The 21,133-nt window shown below is 33.7% G+C and overlaps 2 pseudogenes; both read left to right on the plus strand.

Annotated features, from left to right (window-relative positions):
* The first annotated feature begins 13,355 nt into the window (after nucleotides 1–13,355).
* Nucleotides 13,356–13,883, plus strand: LOC131857607 (1-aminocyclopropane-1-carboxylate synthase 1-like; annotated as a pseudogene).
* Nucleotides 13,884–14,119: 236 nt separating this feature from the next.
* LOC131857608 (1-aminocyclopropane-1-carboxylate synthase CMA101-like) lies at nucleotides 14,120–15,312 on the plus strand (annotated as a pseudogene).
* The last annotated feature ends 5,821 nt before the right edge of the window (nucleotides 15,313–21,133 follow it).

Here is a 21,133-nt window from a genome sequence, read left to right on the forward strand (position 1 = left end):
TGCTTGGATGCAATGTATTTTCATGCTTTGATGTTATGTATTATTAAAGTTTGGATGAGTGTTTTCACCTCTCATGTGTCTTGTGTATGAGATCAATCTAAACCGGTCAACAAGAGTAAACACAACATAAACGCATAGATATGATGGAAGCAATGCAGAATAGATTGATTTATTGCATGAAATTTGATTACATCCAACCAGTAACAACTAGGTTACAACATACCGACACACAGGTCTAGTAGAATAGGTCACAACTAAGACCTTGAATCGAAAGATCTATCCTTTATGTATAGTCTAGCTATTTGATTCTTTGATTGATTCCCATTCTAAAGAATAATTACAAATATATATATATATATATATATATATATATATATATATCGATCCAAAGGATCCAGTAAGCCCAAAACAAATAAAAACTCGAAGAACAAGACCTAATATGAAAATAACAAAGGTCGGCCTCCGCCAAGAGATTCCTCTGGAAAATCCAAAGGATGAAATGTAGAAGGTTGGTCATGATAGGACCTAAAATTTTGTCCTATGAAATTTGGTCATCCTAGTTTTATGTTTTCCCTTGGTCAAGTTATCAGGGTTTACGGCTATAGGGGTTGTGTCTTTTTTGATTAAAAAGTGGTTTGAAAGTAATTTTTCGGTCCATGATACATTCTATTGTTACCTTTTTCTCACTAAAGGCTGAGGGTTCTACTTTTGTTCACGGGGCCATTTTTATTTCCTAGGTATTAAATGTTAATCAACTGGTTCATGAAATATGCTATTCCTAAGTCATCCGCATGAAATTTCATATAACTGGTCCCCTTTTAAATATTTGAGCCCATGCTTGTATTTTCCTAATTCCAAAATTTCCTAAATATTCTGACTGTTTGCTAAAGACAGGATAGATCCAACAATAGTGCTTCCCCGCAATCAAAGATATGAGGATTTAAATGATTGTGACATCGCCAGATTGTGTCATGTGTTATTGACAGAAACTGGCAGGGTTAGCAGTGTAACAAGTTAAAAGCATTGTGTTACCGGTTCTTAAGCGGTAAAGGTCGATCTACTAATAGTCCCATCAATTTGCACATCCTCACAATGAACGAAGATGTTTTATCCTGAGGTAAAAGGTACTCAATTTTTAAAGTTCAAGAAGAGTCAATGGGAAGTATGCTAGGTGGTAAATATTGAACAGATCAGATGATCCTTGTATTCCCACAATGGAAGTTGCAAGGTGGTTATGGACGCGGCATCGCGGGATGATGCCACGTGTCTAGAGTTGGCTAGAAAGACCTATAGTGGGGTTGTTGATAGAGTTCAACAGAAAGATGAGGTGATGCTGAAATGTCACAATTTTGTGGGACCATTGATATAGATGAAAGGTCAAGTGTTGACTCAACATGAGATGATCGTTGGATTGGCCAACTTGGAGGACGATCAACGACTAGTTTTCAAACTTTTTGAATACAAAGCTATGAGCCATTATTTCGCTCGCGCGAATATTAATGGTGGATGAGACATTTGTGTCCTTTCCTAGATAATAATTAAAAGACTCTTAAAAGGTTTTTCATTCGCAAAAGATTTCATAGCAATTCTAAAGAATTTCCTAATGCTGAAGGAGACTGAACCTACCCTTTGCGACATGGAATTGTCATCTCTAGCGAAAATCATAAGCAGTAAGTTTATTTGAGCTCTCCATATGTTCTTGAAACAAATTGATATTACAAATTGTGTATAAGGTTGCAACAATAAAATTCAAATTGTTCTGGGGTTAAGATACTAGACAGAAAATAGTGAAATCTATTTGAATTACTCTGGAAATTTAAAAATCTTTTAATAAGCCCTAGTTTTCTTTCCCAGACTTGGAGATATAGTAGAAAGCCCTACTTGTAGAAGATGGCTCCCTCATGGAAACATTCAGGGCAGGTGGATTATATGAAAACAAATCATTATGATGATTTCTTGGACCAATTAAAGCCTTCTACATTTTATAAGCAATAGGGGCAGAGGTTTGTGGATGGAAAAAACCTAGGGGAAGGGTTAACTGACAAAGCATTTCGCTTGGCGGATGCTAATATACTGGCAACTGGGTTAGAGATTTTCAAATTATGGTATGGACAAAGGAAATTAAATTCCCCATTATCTAGTCCTTGGCAGTATGACTTGGGCAAGTTGGTAGTATCGAGTGTTTTAATGGATGTCGATTTACTTAAGGTTGTTGCAAATAGATATGACCCAGTTTCAAGGGTTATCAGGGGAAATGACGAAGACATTTTGTTAACCATCAAAAGGGAGGAATTTCAAGAGATTTTTGACTTGTATGAACCATCCCCTAGCTTGGTACCAATAGATTTAAATGAACAGAAAGAAGAGTATTACAAGATGAAGGAATTCATTAGAAAGAATTTCCTTCCAATGCATTTAGCTAGAACGGGAAGTAAAACATACCATATTGGCCCTAGCTCAGAAGAGTCATTCCCAATTGATGCTTTCACTCCCTATTTCCAGGCTACTTTCTTCTCTCTATGCCAAGTATTAGGTTTTAGTCCCATTACAATAATGTCACCTAATTTCATGTACATGGCTATGCAGATACTACATCCAGACTTTACAGTAGTTTTTGACTTTTTCCCTTATCTCGAGGAAAAGATTCATGAAGGATTATTAGACATTAAGAATCAAGTTGCTAGTGTTAAGTTCTCCTAGTATTCTTTACTCATGCATATGTTCCTTTCAAGGAATGCAAATTATTTTGAGGGTACCATGAACCTCAGATGGACAATAGATAATCAAGACATTCCAATATAGCTCTGGAGCACATACATGTCATGGGATAGACAAGAGGCTAGCTATATAATATTTGATAACAACTTTGCCTCTAGGTTGAGACAAAGGTTGACAGTGAATCCACCAAGGATTCCTAAAGAATTGCATGATTTTGTGAGACCCAAGGAAAGGGTGCCTCTTTCTAGAATTGAACATAATTGGGGGCATTTTATCCCGTAGGATATGTACTGTAATCAGAATCTGTGGCTTTTCCAGACAACCTCATGTACTGCCCTTCAATGTTCCTCTGAGAATGGGTTTTTTAGAGGTGATGTGGCAAATTGGATGTATTCAGGATAAATATTTAAAAGGAAAAGGAAAAGGGACATTCTTCCCTGATTACACCATTATCCCTTACTTTGTGATTATAAAGGGAGGACATGAGCACTTTGATAAATTCTTTTCTCCATATCATTTGGGGGTAAGCATAGCTAGAAACAGTGATCTTGAGGGTTTTTACAACACTTTTAGAAGGAGAATAAAAGGATCTTTTTTTCCCCATGTACATAATTTTCCTGAGGACTTAATCGAGAATGAATTTGACCCCATGATGCAAGAATGGAGAAAAGAGAAGTGGATATTTTTTAGAAAATTATGGGCTGCTATTCAGAAGATGGATCCAAAATATGACCCATTAAAGGAGTTTTCCCCATTCCATGCTTAGATTGAATTTCTTATGAAATTTTTTGATGAATTGACGAAGGTCTTAAGGGAGAAGCTATCCAGACTTGAAGAAGTTCATGGCCAACAACAATTAAGCTCACAACCTCCTGTATCCTAGAAAGCAAGTGGTGTGATAGTAGAGGCATGTTCAGGAATCTCCTCACAAAAGAGTTAGAGAAGAAGTAAGTTAGGAAAAAGATAGTAGCAATGATAGTGGGAGATTGATAAGGAGAAAGGGTATGAAGATGATGAGTTCAAATCCTTTCCCCATGATACAAACTAAGCCTCTTCAAGGATTTAGGATCATTGATCTTGAATATTCTGATAGAAGTCCCTTGCCATCAGCTGTATCCTTCTCACCAATAAGGCAAGATGAGGAACAGGTGGAGGAAGACAAGTTTGTTGCAAAAAGTGCAGAAATCCAGATGGGTATTCCTATATTGCCTCCTAATTTGAATTTGGATCTTACTCCCTTGGATATCTAGGGTAAAGCCTTCAAAGATGCAAGAAATGAGGCATGTGATAATTTCCCTGAGGATGATGCATTTGTAAGAAGCCTAGCCTTTTTGTAGCTAGTATGGAAAATAGAGGTTGAGGAATACAAAGGAAGGATTATTGAGAGGAAGGCCCAAATGCTAGATAGATCAGACCAAGAAATCCAAGAGGAAGTAAAAAGTGAAATGAAGGAAGAGTTAAAGGAAATCACTGCTAATGAGGGTAGGAAAATTGTAAATCAGGTTGGAGTCTTGATATTGCTAGAATGGGATATAGAAGATGCAATGGCATTTGACGCAATTAGGAAATCAAAAGAAGAAGAAGCAGGGTTAGCAGTAAGAGGATCATACTTTGTAGATGATTATGCAACCTTGGCTATATGGGCATTAGAGGAAGGACCTAGGAAGCCTGACATCAGTGATTTAAACCCCAACTTGAGGGGAAGCTTGATTATAAAGAGAGCAGTCGACACATCAAGTGTAGAGGCTACAAAATTGAATGTTGATGTTGCTAAGCTGGCACATGAGAGTGCGAAAAAGGAAGCTTCAAAGAGGGCTGAGCTGATGAAGAAATTTGACAAGATTTTTAATGATTATAATGCATCTCCGAAAAGATGTGTGGAGTTGCAAACAAGAGTGCAACTCCTTGAACAAGGACCAATAAAGGTTTCCTATCCTGCACTTGCAGGACCGTCCGAGACATCAACATCTAGGTCGCCACCCATGGTCCAAGGAGGAGAAGTAGCTCAATTAAATACAAGTACTAATATCCTTGGCATGGTATTAGTCCCTTATGATGATGATGATGATGAGCCTGATACTACTAGATCAACTGAACCAAATGAGTCTCAGCTTTTGGAGAAGATTGTTGAATTAGAAAATAAATTGAAAGAATCTAAAAAACAATCAGCTAAGGAGCAGAAGGATATAGTTATCTCTAAGATAACTCATTTGAATGAGAAAATTGAAAGTAGGTTAAACAATATTCATGCTTTATATTATTTACTTTTTGATGTTATTCAAAAGTTTAATGATGATAAAGAAGTGGCAATTCCCCTGTTTATAAAGTGGTTACAAAGGGGAAATGAGCTTAGAATGATGTCTATGGCCTCTAAATTTCATATTGAGAGACCACATGCACTCCAACCAACATATTTGTTGGTGAAATCAATGCAGGAAGCCCAAATTTTGCCAAAAAATATAGAAAGAAAGGTAAGGGAATTGATGAAGAGCTTTATTGAATTACAACAAACTCTTTTGCCAGATATTGAAGATAGAGAAGGGGAAGTTAAGCCTTTGTAGTCTTTGAAGAAAGAGGTAGAGAGATTCATCAACACCCAGGTAGAAATGATTTGTGATGGGATAAATATGGATATGTTGGAGGATAGTATGGATAAAATAATTGCTACAGGGCTATTTTTTTAAACTTTTGAAAGAGAGGCAAACCAAGTAGCCGTTAAGTATATTCCATATAGGGAAAAAGTTGATGAAGTAATGAATTTCAATTGGTCATCTGATGAAGACTATAGCACGTGGAGTGGCATGTATTTGAATGATGAATAGAAATTTGTAAACAGTTTGCATAATTATTTTTGTTTTCTAGTGGCAGATATTTTGCAACCTGTAAGACAGGATGGGGGTAATTTTCATCATGAATTTTGAAGGTGGCTGCAATTTTGATCTAGTATAAGAAAGTTTGAGGATGATTGTTTTGTATAATAGAATGCGGCTATGAATAATCACTCTAAGATGACAAGTGTCTCCTCTGGCCTAAAGATTGTTTTCTCCCTTGTTTTTTTATAAAAGGGAATTCAAGGCTATGAGACGGGGTTCAGAATTTTGGTCCCTTATGTGTTCCCAATTTCTGTTTCCAAATAGAAAAGTCCAGGTGAAACAAAAGGATTGTAAAAGGTCATTTTACAAAGCAAAAAATAGAAAAGAGTCTTGTTTCTATGATTTTTGCAGGTTCTTGAAGGAGTTATGTATGGATTGTATTCTTACAAAGACAGGAGAATTAATGAATCAATATATGATTCAAACCCATTTCTCTCCAGTGTATTGTTCTATCATGTTTTGAATGCATATTATCAAGGATTTTATCATTCATTGCACTGTTGTGGTGTATGTAACCTTTTGTTCATGCTTTGGTCTGATAGGTCAATTAAATGCTTGAATGAAATTGCAGAGTGACAGATGTCTTTACAGGGATTTTGATAAGTAGTTTTGGGTGGGGATTACAAATACGACATATTGTAAGGCAATATTATATCTAGTTATATGTTGTTAGATAAATTTTGTCGAAAGTACAGTCTAATGCAGTATGAATTCATGTACCCAATGGAATAAGGCACTGGTCATAGTTAAGTGAATGCCTGGGTATTTATTTACTGTTCGGAATCACCACTGGTTATCTATAATTTCTTGAATATCAGAATATTTTCATTTTATATGAATATTGTCATATGTGATAGTCATATCATGCTCCAAGCGAGATGAGGATCACTGAGGAAATTTCCATTCTTGAGCATTCTCCCTTATTGTTGAGTCTTTATATGAGATTATCTACTTTGTTTCATGCATGATTTATGAATATGGCGTAAAATCACAAATAAGCATGGGGATCACCCTCTCTAGTTTTACAGAGCCTAATGCATAGAAGGATCTCGCATCCTTGTCATTGTTGGTCCAAGTCTGAAGAATATTAAATATTTGGAAGTGGCTTTCCATAGATATCTTCAGCAGAAAACAACTTGGTCTCTGCCTTTGAGTCAGTGTAAACCCATTTCTGGGTACCAACAAGTCACACACCAAGGAACATTGAAATCAATGCCCAAGGCTCCACAAGCTTTGGAATGGGTTCTGGTAGATCACCAAATTAGGTCTCAAGCAACCAGTAACAAGAAACTGTAATGGAAACCGGTAGCGATATTTTGCCAAAAAGTGATCCAAATGTGATGTGGTCTAAAAGAAAGAAAGATGATCAAGTCTTTAAGTATAATCCAACTCCAAAAGATCTAGTGAGCCAAAACCGGGACACACAGAAAGGAAAATTGAAACTGCAAACATAAAGAAAAATAGAAAGGAAAATGTTTTTGGTTGATGCAAGATTGCTGAGAACCGAAGATGTTCCTTCATCACTTTGTGACTATCTCCTATCATGGAGGGAGTGGATCATTTGATTCCAAATGCTTGGGTGCCATGTATACCAAAATTGGGGTCTAGAGGATAGAAAATTGAGCTTGTTCATTTGATCCAATTTTCATGGTTTTACACATCAAAGAACCCTACAATATTTGGCAAGTATTCGAATCTTACAATACTGGAACTAGAAAGGAACTATCAACCTATTAAACTAAACCAATCTTGAAAGGAGAAAAATGGGGAGGAGAAGGAGAGTCAAAAAAGGCCTCAAAAACCAAGTTGGTTGATGGAAGCATACATAGATTTAGGTAAACAAACCTCTCCTCAAATATATGACCCACTCTAGATGCATGAGAGTGAGGATCACTTAATAAAATTGCAAGCTCGTCAAAACTCATATAATTGAGATATATGATCGACACTGCAAACTACAACAAACTCTCTACTATGCATATCCTTGATGAGCACTGGATTCATTGTGAACTCTACTATGGCACCATTAACCTCTATAGACCCTCTCTTGGTAACACTCATATAAGTGTTATTACCCATCAACATATGTGGTAAAGTGCAAAGCTTGAAAGAAGAGAAAATGCCCATGGATAATGCCATACGTTGATGAGAGGCTCCTTAATCAAGAAGTGACCTACTAAACTAAAGATGTGTAAATAAAAATAGAGCATGGCCTTTAATCTTATCTTCACCACATGTCATAGAATATTACTTGAAATGTGCAAGTACTGAAGTGGTAGAAGAGGATGAACTATATGAAGGCAATTGAATATTATTCTTTTATAGAATATGCTTCAACTCCTCTATTTGTTTTGAATAAAAACAATACTCACCATGTCCTATCTTGGTGTAATATGCAAACTTTGACTTGTTTTTCTTAGATAAATACCTCTTAGAAGAGGAAGCAAGATAAACGGAGAAAGATAGAAGGGTGATGAGAAAGAGAGATATGTATAAAGAGGTAAAGATAGAGAAGAAGATAGAGAGATATATAGAGATGGAGATGGTGGAGAAAGAGGAGATGAAGATGGAGAAAAGGAGAGAGATATGGAGAGATGAGGAGAGAGAGTATATATTATTACATAGACATGAAAGCCTAAAAAATAAATAGAAATAGAGAAAGGGAGGGATAGTAATATAAAGATAGATCTATAGGAAGTGAGATATAGAGGGAAGGAGGGATATAGAGATAAAAAATAGAGATAGATGGATAGATGAAAGAAAACTTATGAAAATATAGATATAGAAAGAAAAAGAGGTACAAATATAGAGGTCTAAAAGGAGGGAGAGGGAGAAAGAGAGAGGATGAAAGAGAGAGGGAGAGAGATGGATATATAGAGGTAGACATGTATAAAGATATAGGGGGAGATGAAGATAGAAGTAGAGAGGAAGATATAATGGGAGTAGAGAGATTTAGAAGGAGATATAAAGATAGGGAGATAGGGAGATAGAGATGAAGATATATATATTTCTATAGAGGAAGAGGGAGAGATAGAGAGATATAAATGGTGAGATAGAGTGATAGAGAGATAGAGAGAGAGGGGTTGAGAGAGAAAGATAAAGAGATAGACAAATAGATATGGTGAGAGAGTAATAAATGTGGGGAGACAGAGGAAGAGATGGACATATCTATTTGTCTATCTCTAGTTCTCGCTATTTGTCTATATGTTTATCTCTCTCACTCTCCCCCTCTCTATCTATCTCTCTATCAGTTCATCTCTCTCTCACCCTCTTTCTCCCTCTCCCTCTTTTTAGACCTCTATATTTGCATCTCTTTTCCTTTCTATATCTATATCTCCATATTTCTTCTTTCAACTATTCATCTATCTCTATTTGTTTATCTTTATATCTCTCCCTCTCTCTATATATCACTTCCTATCTCTATGTTTATCTTTCTACCTCTCCCTCTCTCTCTCTCTATTTCTATTTATTTTTCAAGCTTCCACATATATCTAATTATATATCATCTCTCTCCTCATCTCTCCATATCTCTCTCCTTTTCTTTATCTTCCTCTCCTCTTTCTCCATATTCATCTCCATCTTTATCTATATCTCTATCTTCTGCTCTATCTCTCTTTCTCATTCCCCATATATCTCTCCCTCTTTCTATCCCTCTCTCTCTCTCTCTCTCTCTCTCTCTCTCTCTCTCTCTCTATTCTAAACATAACATGAGCCTATTGGTAGTGGAACTTGATTATCTTCCTAATTCAAAGGTTTTATTTCAATTATGATTGGATCTTTGTAAGTGGATGCAAAGTCGATTTAAAACTATTACTTTTTCATTAAGACCTTCGTTGCACAATCATCATTTTCTAAATGGCCTATCAATTGATCTCATGTAATACACAGATTTATACAAATTATTAATCAAATTTTCTCCAAATTAACCTTCCACACCTCTTTGACATACCCACTACACACCAAGATGCAATTTCTAATTTATAACTCAATTTCCTAAATTATTTGAAGTGAATAGCATAGGTAAAGAAGAACATTTCATGGTTGCTCCGAAGTTTGAGAAGAGCAATGTCAACAGCCGCAAGGCACATTATGCACGTGAAAGACCAAACACCGACATAATAATTCGAATTTAGGAAGTATAATCATCCATCTCGACTCTCCTCCTCTGAATTTCCTCGTGTCGAACGGAAATTTGACCCGACATGCAAGATACTTTATTTCGCTATTTTTATCTTGTTAAATTAATTTAGGGGAATTCGGTCCTCCATGCTTCCATATCTAAAACACTTTCAAATTGTGTATCTTAGTATTACATTTTTTACAAATGTATATATATTTGAAATAAATATTATCTTTCATTTATTGAATTCTAATTCTTAAATATGAGCTCGCCATCATAGTATTTCAATAGTGTTGTTTTGATTTCTATGTAATCTTACTCTTTCTTATATTCATTTATTATTTATATTCATTTCAATGTTTTAATCAAATTTTAGAAGTTAATTTCTTATTATTATTTAGACAATCTATATTAATTGTATGTTGGTTTTTAATAAAATTATCAAATTTAGTCTTTATATTTGTGGAAATTCATCTAAAGCCTGAGTCAATTATCAAATGCATAATTTTTGAAACAATAAATACCATATTTACTTAGACTTTGTGAAATGCTAATACCTCATTTCTCATATGCGAAATTAATATTAAGGGTTGTCCAATCCACCAAATTCATTAGAATTGTATAGAATAAAAGTTAATGTGTCTTAAATTTGTTGAAGCTATTGATTTAATTTCAAATTTTGGTACATTCTCAAACCTACTTAATAAATACCTTTTCTTCAATAATCAAATAACACTTTTAGATTTATGTTTAGTAAAATAAAAGAACTAAAAGAGTGGAATCAACAAAAACTAGGAACTACCAAATGAAAGAGAATACAATAAACAAAAGCATGTGTATGTTTAAAAATTTGTAGCAAACTAGAAGTCAACAAGAGTATAGGGGATGACATATAAGTTCTATAGAAGTGATTTGGATAGGTATAATGATTTTAAAATATTTTTAGTTTTGTAGAGTATGCCTACTCTTGTGAGTCCTTTTGGAAGAATTTTCCAAGAGGGTTCATATGGTGCATCATAGTTCAATTTTTTGACCTCATTTTTTAATCTAAAAGACCTAAATCTATATGGATAAGCATTACATTTGATAAGTCTTGGTGATAGTCACTAGTAGATCTTTCTTGGGGGCTGCCATATTTTCTATACATACAAATTAATGCAACTCATACAACCATCGAATTATTTTAGATTATAAACTATCAACATAAGATGTGATACCCTTTTTAATATTAAGATATATTTTTCAAACATAATTCTTTTGTCCACCTCATAATATGTCAATGTTAGATATGATTTAATTAGGTAATTTATGAATACACATCAATTAGTTTCCTAAACACATTTGTACAACCCACATCAATAAGAATCGTGTCAAATAATAGTATATAGTAGGCATTACCATGATGCAAGCATGAACCCACATTTTTTTAGTAATATTTATAGCACTCTTAATTATGGGTTGTTTAGCCTCTAAACGTTACCCATTGTAATAAATAATTTTCCAATAATTATACCATTCGCAAGTGGCACAATCTATCATGTTTGATCCCTCACCATTGGGGCTACCACTAGCATATAACTTCCATTAATTCCATATTTTACTCAACAATACACCATACCATTACAGACTCACCTAGATTCATTACTTAGGCGAGGATACACTACCATTTTCCTACCATGTATCAGTCGCTTAGTTTATGGTATTGGTCACTCACTATAGCAATATTACTATAAGGTATCTATTGTTAATTCCTTAAAGGGTGAAATTTTTAGAGCCATAACTTTCATCCATAATGTCATGTTTTTTACATTTTATAGGTGATGGAATTGGTTTTCATAATTTTTTTCATTACTTAGGCGAGGATACACTACCATTTTCCTACCATGTAGTAGTTGCTTAGTTTACGATAGTGGTCACTCACTATAGCAATATTACTAAGGTGTCTAAATTGTTGATTCCTTAAAGGGTGAAATTTTTAGAGCCATAATTTTCATCAATAATGTCATGTTTTTAACATTTTATAGGTGATGGAATTTATTTTCATAATTTTTAGATATTATAATTTATGTTATTATTTTAGTTTGAAAGTACACTTGTCTTTAATTTTTGTGACAAACATAATTTTTATTCACGATGTTAAAATTTGGTATTTTTTCAAAATTGACTAAGAAATCAAAATAAATTTATTTTTAAACATCAATTTTCAAGGATTTTTTAAAATTTGTAATACTATGATGGTTGATATATGCACCTTTGAGAGATACTTTCCATGTCACTACATTTTTTTGATGAGTTCATCCTCACTCTTGTAGCATCACAAGAATGGAAGCCTTACTTTGGTGGGAATTTCACCACTCATGGCTAGGAAATATGAAACTTACACCATACGGAAAACACATCCGTAAAGCTTTCATGATCAACTTTCTATACACCAAAAACATGACATAATATGAGACATTCATTTCAACTCTTAAGTCAAAAATTTGTTGCAATATCAAGTATTTATCAGTGCTTAATGATTGTCAAATTGGTATAAAAAAAAAATTAACAATAAATACCACACAAAGATGATAAGATCATTTCATAAAATTTTGGAGGGTGGATTTCTCTAAATAGTACTTCAATAACATATTGTTTAAGATATTTTTTTGAGTTAATGACAAATTCATACTATCTATGACTACAATGGGCTTTCTCTTTGATATTGTAGGTTAGTTATTTATCAAGGATGATTGTGTATATTAAACTTTTCTAGTTAAAATTAATACGATAATATATTTCTCTTTGCAATAGAATATTACACTAGCACTCCACCATATTTTTTCACTTTTTATCCTCCACATTGCACTATGCCTTCTAACTTCCCTCTAATGTCTTGCACATGCTCTTATTTTCCTCCTAAGCTCTATAGTAAATTTTTGAAATCTCCATTGATGAAAATTTGATTTAACATATTAGTCAGTTAAATCATACTTTCATCAAACCCCTGAACACAACTTATTATCCTCTATCATCTTATTCTCTCTTCTAGAACACTATACATGCAACTACTCCTTAGAAAATCTCTTAGGGTGTTCATTCTCATCCTAAACACAATCAATTTTTAATTGTGCAATAGGCATCACACTATTTACTATTAGTTGATTATATCCTTAATGATAATATTTAGTTTCAAGATAAATGTCCATTAAACTATATACATATGAGAGAGAGAATATTGCGATACTAATTAGCACCTTCGAGGGCATTTTGTATATGGAAGAAAAAAGGATCAACTTCCCCTATATCTAATTTCACAAGATAAAAATAAAGAAACAAAGTACCTTGAATGTCGTGGTCAAATCTTGATTAACATGAGAAAATTCACGGGAGCACAGATGCGTGATTAGGTATAGGTTGAATATTTGTCTTTGACTGGCAACAATCCCTTTCTAGGGGATATGGATTTCGGTTTTCCAACTCAATCTTTTGACTTGTGTAACTTTGAACCATCATTATCTCTGTATTTGCTCTTTCACGTGCGCCCATGGTCCTGTAAACCCTAAATTTACCTCTCTACCTCTGCCAATAAATACGTAAAATTTCATACCCATACCCATCTCTTGCTTTCGCAGAATAGCTAGTTATTACGAGTAACGCAAGAAGAAGAGTATTTAGTCATTTTGATAAAACCTCAAAAATGGGACTGCCAACAGAACTTTCCCGGAGAGCAACTTCCAATGGCCATGTCGAAGACTGTGCTTACTTTGATGGGTGGAAAGAGTAGGACAGAAATCCTCAACATAACCCATCTGGAATTATTCAAATGGGCTTAGCAGAAAATCAGGTGTCTATTGTTATTGCATTGACTAACAGACATGTTGTTGGCAAGCATTAGAGAATTCTTGTGTCTCTGTTTAGCAAAGCTGTAAACTAATGCCGCTGCTTTTTTAAATATGTTGCAGCTTTCGTTCGATTTAATAGAGAAGTGGGTAAAAGAACACCCAGAGTCTTCCATTTGCGGGGAGGAGGGCATTTCCAGCTTTAAGGAGACTGCGAACTATCAAGATTATGATGGCATCCCCAAGTTCAGAAAGATACAAATTATAAGCAGCAAATTAGTATTTAACTGTGAAAAATATTTACAAGTGGAAAGAATTTTTTTACAGTATATCAAATTTATAGATGAATAAATTTATGAAAGTCAGATTTATAACTTATAATTCATCAATTTCTGGGTTGGGGGCTCCTTTACTTATTTTCATGATATTTTGCCATCTCTTGACTCTTAATGTAGCATTAACATGTTAATAATAATTATTAACATATTAATAAAATTATTGTTAATTAATGAATTTTATTAATGATTTATGGTGGATCTTTAATGTAGGGTATTGCCTTATTTATGATGGAAGTAGGAAGAAGAACAATGAAATTCGATAAAGATAGAGTAGTCCTCAATGCAGGAGCGATTGCAACTCATGAGGTGCTAACATTTTGTGTGGCAAATTCAAGGTAACCAAAATTTAAGTTTTTACTTAAGTTAGATACTATTTTGTACATCTCTAGAGTACTCTTTAAGTTTGAATTGATTGATTTGAAAAATATAAATCTAGTGTATGTAAATTTTGACAAGCACGTTTGATAGAGATCTAAAATGGTGGACTAGAGAAGAGCTCATAGCAGTTGAGTGCATCAATTACAGCAATTCTCAAGTGGTAGTTAGTGTGCTTGAAGAAGCGTATAGGCAAGTAGAGTGTCAAAAGATAAAGAGTGAAGGGCATTCTCATAAGAAATTCATCTAACCCCCTAGGCACTAGAATGAGTGAGAAAACACTAAGAAATATAGTGTGTTTTGTAAAAGAGAAGAATATTCATCTCATTTTTTATGAGATCTATGTTGGGTTAGTGTTTTCTGGTGAAAGGTTCATGAGTGTTGCAGAGGTGGTGCAAAGTGAGGAGTGCGAGAATGTTCACATTATTTATAGCCTTTCAAAGGACATTGGACTTCCTAGATTTAGAGTAGGAGTCACCTATTCATAGAACAATAGGGTTGTTACAACGTCTCAAAATGTCAAGCTTTTTCATGGTTTCTTCATGGATGCAATACTTGAAGGGTGCAATGCTCAATGATGGAGAGTTTGTGAGGGAATATATTAAACAAACTAAGGAGAGGCTACAAGAGGCATGTAGCATGTTTGTGTAGGGATTGCATGAGGCAAGCATTGAGTGTTTGGCCACTAGCAATGTAAGACTTTTTGTCGGGTAGAGCTCTTCCATTTGCTTCACAAAGAATTAGAGCTTGACCTTTGGAAGACAATCATTAAAGAGATTGGACTAAATGTATCACTTGGGTTGTCATGCCATTATAAAGGGGAAGGATGGTTCAAGTTTTGCTTTCGTAACATGACCCTAACCACCATGAGAGAAACACTCTCTTGAATTAAGCTTTTTACAAAAATGAGGAGCAAGATATCCTCATCCCTAACACTCTATGAACAAGGATGTACAATTTCCTCTTCATCAACCCCACTAACATTTTGTACAACTGGTCCTATTAACAATCAAGTCAACGATCTCATAGTGTGGTTGAAATTGTGGCGTTGTGATTCTTATCATTAAGATTTTTTTAAATCAATGTTCATATTGAAAATATAATCTCCCTTCTGAATTCATTGTTCCCAAAAGTGTTAACCTCAATATATTAAAAACAAAATACTTTAGACAACCCCACTAATTGTGTATGTGAGGCCAATTATGCAGCCTAGTTATGTGGTTTACACTGCTAATTATTAAAAGGTTGTATCATCTATAAGGTTTGGAAGAGCTTCAAGATAATTCCCTTTTAGAATAGAAAAAATAATATCGCCTTACAAAGTGACTTAATAGATTTTTGGGGTTTACTTTAGTGGGATGAAAAGAAATGTTTTTTCTACAAATCTATTTAAACTATATAATTAGATAATAATTATTTTTTTCTCATTCTATTTTATTTAAATAATTAGTATAGATACTATATAAATTATTTTACTTATCTAAAATTTATTTTGTTTTATTTAGATAATATTTTTTATATAAGAGTTACTTTATTTCAAAAAGAAAAATTACTTTAGATTTATTCGAGATTTTTTTAATTTTTGTTAAGAGACTTATTATATTATATTAAATTATTTAGAATATCATATTATACTTTTTTATGTAATTTTAAATTTATTTTTGAAAAAATTAGCATTCTTTATTATTAATATTTTTTTCTTTGTTTCTTTACTTCGAAAAATGTTGTAAATATAATATATTCATAAGTTACTTTTTAAAAGTATAATTTTATAGTTATAATCCTTTTAAAAATGCATGTGATATGTATTTTAGTTTTTCTTGGTTACATTTATGTATAAATGACTATCAAATATAAGATAAAAGGCAATATTTTTGGTTAACATGCTCATACCAATACATGACAATCCTTACTACCATTATCTAATACCTTTCAACATTACACGTGTAAAATTAGATTTCTGTGAAATTTAAATATGATATATAGTTTAAAAATTTGATGGATGTCTATATTCCAGTAGATCTCTCTCTATAATTTATTCTTCAATATGCAAAGAAATAGATCCTTATCAAATGAATCCATCACCATATATAAATTTAATTTATCTTACTCTTTCTCAGTTCTATAAAAACAAAATTAGTGTTCGTGCCTTCAAAAATAAATCCAATATGCACAAATCACCTCAGCTTATAAAACTGAATCGGTAGAAAACTAATGACTATTGCAAATTCACCTTGACTACTATACCCATATTTGAAAGGTTACACATTAAAAAATTCACAAAGAAAGTTTGATACCAAATAGGATTAAGCATAGGTTTAATTATCAAAGAAAAAGATATAGGCCAAGAACAAGGAAGGTACATGTAATGATGTCAATTAAAGCGTTGGTTCTTTTATGGAATTTTTTATAAATTATACTCCTTAATAAATAAAGTTATCAATTAGTCCTCGTCCCTTGTAATCTTTATTGCTCGAAAAATATTAATGGATGCACTATTTTTACTTATGATGTGAGAAAGGTCGCTATAGTTGCTGAAAATGATATCCATCATTATTTCAAGGCATACAATATATTTATTTTTTCATATTTTGTGGGTTGTGTATTCACCACATTAGAAACATGTAATTGAGTCTTAAAAAATAAATCCCCAATATGGTGTCTGCTAATCTTGAGCTTACCAATTCAAAGGATAAACACCTTTCCATCAATGAAAGATATGACAATGAAACACCATGCACAAGAGAACGCCTGATTTACATGGAAAACCTAAATAGGGAAAAACCATTGTGAGATTCACCTCAAAATATATGAGAATATCAAAATATAGTTTTAGGCTCACTATCAAGGAATCACACCACTTCCTAAAGAACTTGCGTGCTAGAGTGCATAGCCCTAGGGAAAGATATAAAGCTTATAATCTGACTTGATCACTTCTCCAGAGAAAGATAAAATGAATATATGAATCAACAAAAAGTAGACCTTTAGAAATACTACCTCCAGAAATCTCCAAATATGAAGCTATCCATGAATCTCTATCTCACTCAACCGACTCCACAATAATCACCATACACTGACTTGGTCACAACCGACTTATGCAAATGATATAATCATATAGGTGCAACACACACTTTTATCCACACACACATCTACACTCACACCTTAAAAATCAATTTGATCTTCTATATATATCATCATCTTCATTGCGAACATCAATTAGGTTGACCAAAATAAAGGACAAGCATAGGTCCTATCAAGTTGGCCACCAAAACATAATTATGGTGAAAGTGGTCAAATGTAGGAGATAAAGAGGACCAAAAACATTATATCAATTCTTTCTAAGTAGGTAGGAATGATAGTTCTGATACTTAATGTAAGTACAGATGCCAATAGCTAACAAGATGAGAGGGGGGGGTGAATCATACAAACTTAATCTTCCATAAAACAACAAATTCAACCTCGGTAACTTATACTTCAGCAATATAACCAAAACTACTAAACATGCAAACTTATGAACACATAATCATAGTAACACTCATAACACTAGATTTAACGTGGAAACCCAAATAGGGAAAAACCACTGTGGGATTTCGGACCCACTAAGAAATATACTCTTCTAGAGTATGCTCGATTAAAAGCAAATCTTGTTAAAGATTGCAAACACATTGCTAGATGTGACCCAGTTAAGGGATTTCCCTCAGATCTGTTAGGATCTTCACTTTGTTAGAAGTGACCTTGTCAAAGGATTTCAAACACTCATTTAGAATGTTACCTTGCTAGAGGGTTTACATATAAGACTGTTAAGTCCATTCGGTTAAGAGATTTTCTATCACTTATAAAATAACAGTAATACAAATCTATCTGCAACTTCACATCTAAAATGCTAAAGCAGATTCTTATTTGCTCAAAACAATCTAGTCATAGGACTTGTCTTATCCCTCTGTTGGGCTTTCTACTTTGTTATTCAAACAGGTCTTCAAGCTTCTATGCTTGGTAATCACTATGTAGCATCCCTATGCATACACTTGTCTGCATACATTGTTTATTAACAATTCCTTATTTATAAACAATTGCTAACCGCTCAATCTCCTTGATCACATTTCCCATGATCAATCTTAGCCATCAGATCTTCAAACTTGACCAGGTTCAATGTATCCTTCGATCTGAAAATGTTTTACCTTACCTCAGGACTTGCAGTCCTTTCTTGGAACTTGCACAAGGTTATTGCGATTCAATCTGCATTGAAGATATTCCTGCCAATTTTCCTTTTCCATAGATCCTTAACAAACTTCATGCACGGCATACCAATCATTTATACATCTCCAGCTAATCATTGTCCTTCATTAAATAATACTTTAATCCATCCCATGCACACTGTCATAACTCGGTTGCAACTTGGTAGATACTAAACTTTACTCGGTAGACATTTCACCTTCATTAACTGATATCGATAACCTTAGGGTTTACCAACTAGGTTCCTTAGGGTTTACCAACTAGTTTCCTTAGGGTTTACCGACTAGGTTCTTTGCTCGGTGACATAGTATAGTATAGTATAAACCTTACAATCAACAACATATGTAGAATATCAAAATAGTCTAAACATCATAATCTCATCATTGTCTAACTCGGTAATAGTTGCCCATTGAATAACTTATTCTTCCCTCTATTCATCACATACTTTCTGTGTCTTTTACCGACATCTTAATTTCCTTCAAATCAATCTTCTCAAGATATGGCAACATCATACTGAATCAGATAATCAATCTCTTGACATCGATGACAAAATAATGTTATAAAGATAGTTATCATCCTTCTTCAGTTATATCAATAATCTTCAACAACCTTCTCAATATCCTTACTGAATATCAACAATCTCCTGATATTGAAATGCAAACAATCTTTCTTACTGTAATGTCAATAATCTCCCCCTTTGGCATTGATGGCAAAATCAATAATTAAATGGTAATACCAACAAGATATTCAAATTGATTTGGATTCAGATTGTTGTTAGACTTCTCCTATTATCCTTGAGCTGTTAAAATCTTCTGAAGTCTTCTTCCTTTCCATTAGGCTTCTAAGTTGTTGACTTGCATTTAGTCTTCTCCATTTTTCAATCTACTCCCCCTGTCATTAGTCTTCTGTTATTTCCATCATTCAGGCCTTTCATTCAATCAACCATTTAGCCTTTCAACCATTTAGTCTTCTCTCCCTTTAACAACAATGCCAAAAAGTAAAAGAACTAAATCATGATTTCTTCCTCTGTGAAGTGATTTGCCTTGCTGTGTAACATCTCAGTCTTGGTCAGAGTAGCTTAACTCTATTCACTTTTTCTTGCACAACTTTAGGTGACCTCCTAAAGTGCATAAATCAACATCAATCCACACATAATATTTTGTAGATTCATCGAATTGATGCTTTCACCGAACTCGGTCAGTGAGTAGAAGATAGGGGTAGGACCCCTAACTTGCTTCTGAGATACTCAAAAGTGTCCCTTGGCAATGGCTTTGTGAATATATCTGCTAATTGCTCCTTTGAACTGATATATTCCAGCACAACTTTCTTCTCTTGAACTTCTTCTCTGAGATAGTGATACTTTATAGATATATGCTTTGTCTTAGAGTGCATCACTGGATTCTTTGAAATGTTAATGGCACTAGTATTATCATAGAATATAGTTACTGGCTCGGTAACTTTCTTATTTAAACCTTCCAACAGTTGTTTGATCCATGCTATATTGGTACAATTCAATGTTGCAGTAACATATTTAGCTTCTGTTGTTGATTGTGATATACATCCTTGTTTCTTGCTGAGCCAACTTACTAGTCTTTCTCCTAAAAAGAAATCTCCACCACTTGTGCTTTTCCTATCATCTATGTTGCCTGCCCAATCAGCATCAGTATAAACTTTTAAATCAAAATTCTTCTTCTTTTCATATACTAAGCCATAATCTTCAGTGCCTCTCAGGTATCTGAAAATTCTCTTGATTGCTGTCATATGTGTCTCCTTGGGATCTGCAGAGAATCTTGCTACAATACCTACTACATGTGCTATATCCGGTCTACTATGCACAACATATTGCAATTTTCCAATCATAGATTGGTAAAGTGTCTCATCAACAGATGCAGATTCATCATTCTTTGATAATTTACAGTTAGTAGTCATAGGAGTACTTACTGGTTTAGAATCCTCCATTCCAAATTTCTTCAAGATTTCCTTTATGTACTTGGATTGAGTAATGAAAATCTCATCTTTCATTTGTAATATCTGTAAACCCATAAAATACTTTATCTCACCGATTAGTGACATCTCAAATTGTTTGCACATTTCATTTCTAAAGTTCTTGCATAAGGAGTCATTACCACAAAATATGATATCATCAACAAATATGGTTGAGATCAGTATTCCATTGTCCTCATCTTTCTTCATGTACATATTGTTGTTTTCACTTGTCCTTATAAAACCAATCTTGATTAAATAAGAGTGCAGTCTTTCATACCATGCTCTAGGTGCTTGTTTCAGACCATATAAAGCTTTGTTCAGTTTGCATACCTGATCTTTACTCTTGTCTTCTACAAATCATTCAGGTTGTTCAATGTAAACTTCTTCTTCTAGTATACCATTCAAAAATCCAGATTTAACATCCATTTGATATACCTTGAAATTTTTGAAAGCAGCATATGCCAACAATGTTCTTACTCCCTCAAGTCTAGCCACAGGTGCAAAAGTCTCACCATAATCCATTCCTTCTTCTTGAGCATAACCTTTGCAAACTAGTCTTGCTTTGTTGCAAATGACTTCACCTTTCTCATTTATCTTGTTTCTGAAAATCCACTTAGTACTGATTACATTTTTGTCCTTAGATCTTGGGATTAGTGTCCATGTGTCATT

Source organism: Cryptomeria japonica, chromosome 8 (assembly GCF_030272615.1).
Source record: "Cryptomeria japonica chromosome 8, Sugi_1.0, whole genome shotgun sequence".
In the NCBI taxonomy this organism is placed as follows: Eukaryota; Viridiplantae; Streptophyta; class Pinopsida; order Cupressales; family Cupressaceae; genus Cryptomeria; species Cryptomeria japonica.